Raw genomic sequence first — 4,868 nt, 5'->3', positions numbered from 1 at the left:
CTTTCCTTGCTTTCTTCTTTCACATCCATTGATTTCTTTGTCCGTCTCCCACCCACCCATTCCACTTCCATTCTCCTACTTTCAATAGTTTTTACAAGTTGATACCTATGCTGTCACTGTCACTGTCCCCCCCCCTGGAAACACCACATGCAGTCTTTATAAAACAGCATGCCTATTATTTAATATTGGTATTTCTGCCAGTGTGGCTGCCTTTACTTATTGACAACACACAAACCCAAGGTCAGATTCCAAGTTCATAAAATATACAGGTATCAAGAAACCAGGTAGGAGTCTCTGCATAATGATCTTCTGTGCAGGAACACCAGAAACCTCAGAAAAACTGAACTTCAACATTTGAGATGGGCTGGGGATTGCTAATTTCATTATCCTTGTCTGGAACTCACAGGTAACGTTTTCTAAAGCACCTAAGATATAAGATTCCCATTAACGTTCAGCCACTAGACCACTTAGGTGCTTTGGAAAATGTTAACTAGGCCTCTCTACTTGATATAGCAGAATAGAGGCAGAGCTTCCAATAAATACTCCCTGATGTACATGTTTAATAAAAATCTTTATGATTCTAGGTGATGCAAGATCAATGCATTAACATTGCTAGTAATCAGTAGAAATATTAAAATGAAGCAAACAAACACAGCCCTCTTTTTTCATTTCATAGGCAATCAGTCCTAACTGATTCCTATGAACTAATAAGATGGAGGTGGAGGACATGTATCACTAGTGGGGGAGATTTTGGCTTGAACTTAATGCTGTCCATGCAAGTAAGTGCATTCAGAGCCCACATAATGAATTGGGTCCTATAACAGGGGACTGGTATCAGCCCCTGTTTTAGGGAAGAAACAACAGTGGGAATACTTACCTGGGATGGAAGGGTGGCACTGAAGAGGCATCTGATGACATCAGCTCACAGTGGTTTTTTTCAAAACCTTCCTGGTCCTCCTTGGAGAGATGCTGTTGATTGGTTGGGCTGGCCAGAATGACCTGTAAAAGAAGAAGCACTGGTTGGGGTGTTGGTGCTCAGGAGAGAGGAGAGAAGAGCAACCAAGCTGGTTGTGCTGGGTCTACATGAAAGCATAGAAACCAAGGACTAAAGGAATTGAGACAGATGGCAGCTGGGGAAGTGTGGCCGTAGGGTCACTGGGCAGACGGATGTGGTGAGTCAGTGAGAGAGTGTGGAAACCATGGACAGAGAGAGAAAGAGATGTGTAAGTGTCCCATCTCAGCCCTAAAAGGAAAGGGTTACTCAAGGGAGAGGATACACAGTAGGCCTGTGTGAATAGGGAAGTGTTCGATTCGGATTCAGTTCGGAGATTTGGATCACAGTCCTGAATCGATTTGGCCGAATCGGCTTCGGAAGATTTGGCTCTGATTTAGAGAGATTTGGATATTAGGCCATAGACTATAATGGGGAAACACTAAAATATCTATAACTTTGTCATTTTTTGGCAGATTTTGATGAAAACAGCATGTGTGGTAGCCCCTTCTGAGGGCATGAAGCCTGTGGAGTTTCAAGAAGATAGGTGCAGGGGTTTCAGGGAAACTATACCTCAAACTGCTAAAAGCAAAACTCATGTCACTTGTGTGTGTGTTAAGGCAGATTTGGATGAAAACAGTAGGGACGGTAGCCTGTAACAGGGGGACTCTCCAGTGCTGGTTAGATCTCTGCCTGCCCACCTGTTTCTGGGCTAGCTGCACGCCCTTCTTTTGCCAAGGCAGAAATAGCTCACAAAAAGGACAGAAAGGCTGAAAACAGAGGCTTATATGCTTTTTCTACATCCTTCCCCCAGAGCACTGAGATTGGAAGGGGACTCAGGAAAAGATCACATCACAGTTACTGGCCAACTACAGATGTCAGTCTTTCCACCCCTGCTCTCCCTCCCTCTTCTCAGTTTCTGTTCCCCTGAAAGATTGCCTTCCAAATCTTTGAATCTTTTCCTGAATCTTTTCTGAATTGATGTGGAGGGGTTTTTTTGGTCTCCTGATTCAATCTGGATTCGGTGATTTGGCCTCCAAATCAGACCAAATCTCCTCTGAATTGAATTGGTGACCAAAGCTTTGCACACCCCTAATTCATAGTATTTGTAACCTACCTCTCTTTAAGGACTGCTGGTAAGCACAGCGAATAATGTCTCCTGAAATGGAGAGAGAGAGACTGGGCCCACTTAGAGATAGAGAAGACGGGGAGGTAAAGGCAGAAACTGACCCGCTGAAGAGATAAACTGGGTGAGAAGTTTCTATCCACTGAATGAGGAGAAACTCTGGACTATGACCTCGGTTGGGCATGGACAGGGTATGAAGGGTGGTGGAGCCCTGCAATGGAGACCAGTATACCAGGCACCTACAGTCACATGTCAGCTGTCTATCCCCTTTGTTATATTTTCTTTTTCTCTCCCATAAAGACATAGCAGGAAAATCAAAGGGGACGATGTTTTATAGGGTCACCAGAGACTGAAAAGGTCCCTTCAGACACTTGAGAGGTTCAAGGCAAGTTAGAAGGCTGTTCCAAGGCACTGACTGTTGAAACTCTGGAATAGAAGTTTCTGTTCAGCTGTCTTGGGATAGCTGCTGGTCTCTACTCCATGTTCTGATGCCACTTACACCGGGGTCTCATGAGTACAAATCCAAACAACACCAGCTATCAGTAGCCCTGCCACTATGTTTGCTTACCTCTTCTTAATTAAACACTGCATAGAACTAATCATTGGGCAGGATGCTGAGACATTGGCTCATTGTTATTCACATATGATGATTGTTGTTACTTGTGTGAGAGTAGCACCTATAAGCTGCAATGAGGGTGAAACCTCCATCATTCCAGGAAGAATCCAAACAGAATATCAGAAATTACTCCCTCTCTCAAGGAGTCTTAACAATGGGAAACTTCAGATACTTGGAAAGTCCCTTCAGACACTTGAGTGGATTGCAGTGGAGCTTATATGGGAAGAAGGTACCTGAGTGATCAAACTGAATTACTTCCAAAAATGTGCAGAAACCTGAGTCTAAGCACCAAGAAAACTTTGTAGTTCAAATTGGAAGTTCTGTCTACAGTCAGATGTTGGCTGAGTTTTATGGTTCATTGTTGACAAGGGCAAACATTTTTGGATCAAGCTTTCTTTTCCCGGAGATGCACATTCAAATTTGGGTCACCTGAAAGATTTTTGGAATGTGTGTCTCTTTTGGTGAATTATTTCAATTAAATGTTAATAAAGTCAACAAAAGCAAAATGTCCCAGTCTGGCATTTTCAGAATAAAACAATTCCAGCTTTCCATGGAAATAAAATTTTGAAATTTACTTCTGTTTTTCTAAAAAAGATTTAAAAGTTCAGTAAATACTTACAAATGGTTTCAGTCAACCCAACCCAGACTACCTGCCACCAAATAAACCTCAGTTATTTTCACATTTTTAGTAGGAGAGTTTGGGATGGGACACTCAGTGATGGGATATGATTTCAAAACTTTCTGAAAGCTGCCTTTGTGAGGCATCTGTTCAAGCGATCAATTTTTGATGTTGAAAAAATGACACTATTGAACAGGGTCCCATGTCCCATTTAAAAAAAAAAAAAAGTCATTGAGATTTTGTTGGAGCAATTTCTTGCTTTTCAGACAACCCAGAACCCAACCAAACTGGTTATAGGCTTGCATATAGGATGGAAACTACCCTTTTCCCTTTTGTATTCCAGAATCACAGAAGAGTCAATACTGATATCTCATTATTCTTATATTCCTATATATTCCTATAATACTGATATCTCATTATTTTTATAATCCTATATATTCCTATATATGTATATATTCCAATATTGATATCTCAGGTTTCCTATACTTAGGGTGGACAGCCGTAACACTTATAACATTCTAAATACACTTTAAACCTCAAGGCTGCCTATACACGTGCTTGAGGATGGGGTCACATTTTAATTAGAGCAGTCCCTGCACATCCACTCTAATTAAAATGTCTCACCATCATGTGTATTAAACCTCCACATGTTTTAAAATGGCTGCAGGATGCTTTATCTAAAACTCATTTAATGAGGTTTAAGTAAAGCACCCCTGGGTACATCCAGACGAGCATGGTCATGCGGTATGTGGCACTGCAAATATATTTGTAGCACCACATACTGCACAGCCCGTGTTCTCTGCACTGCAAGGTTGTGCTGCTTGCACATGCACTGCCCCGTTCTTTGTTGTTTGTTTTCTGCAAGTTTTATTGACCCCTGATACACGGGTAAAAAATACCCTGAAAAAACGAAGAAAACAGAGCAAGGCATGCTTGGGCAGCATGTGCTGCTGAAAAGAGGAGCCGGGCCTCCAGAAGCCGCACTGTGGCTGTTGGTCAGACTCTGCCTAGCATGTTCACTGTGACTGCAGCCCTGGAGGTCCCCAGGACCCCAGGTAAGGCTGCTGAGGTGAGCACAGTGCTGGCCTCAGCCTCCTTTATCACCCCGGGGGTAACTTGTCGTGTGCCAGAGCATGCGTGGCACACGTATTCTCCGGGGACAAATAACTGCAGCACAAGGAGCCCCGCTGCTAGTCGTCTCTGTAAAACTAAACATCTACACACATCTGGATGTGCCCCCTGTGGCCATTTAAAACTGTGCAGGGTCTTAATACACATCACGGTGAGGCAATGCTGGAGTGTTCTAATTAGAACACGGAGAAGACTCAATTAAACCCAATTTAGATTAATTGAACCTGCTCCGATGTATCCTAATTAGAATGTGAAAGAGCACGTTTATAGGCAGCCCAAGAGCCTAGGCAAAGAGGACACTTGACACTGGTTTAAAACTTCCAGGAACATTTCAAAAGCACGCCTGGAAAATGAAGTTCTGTTCTGAGCCCGTTCTCCCTGAACC

Source organism: Alligator sinensis, unplaced genomic scaffold (genome assembly GCF_000455745.1).
Source record: "Alligator sinensis unplaced genomic scaffold, ASM45574v1 scaffold23_1, whole genome shotgun sequence".
In the NCBI taxonomy this organism is placed as follows: domain Eukaryota; kingdom Metazoa; phylum Chordata; order Crocodylia; family Alligatoridae; genus Alligator; species Alligator sinensis.
This window is presented reverse-complemented; position numbering follows the sequence as displayed.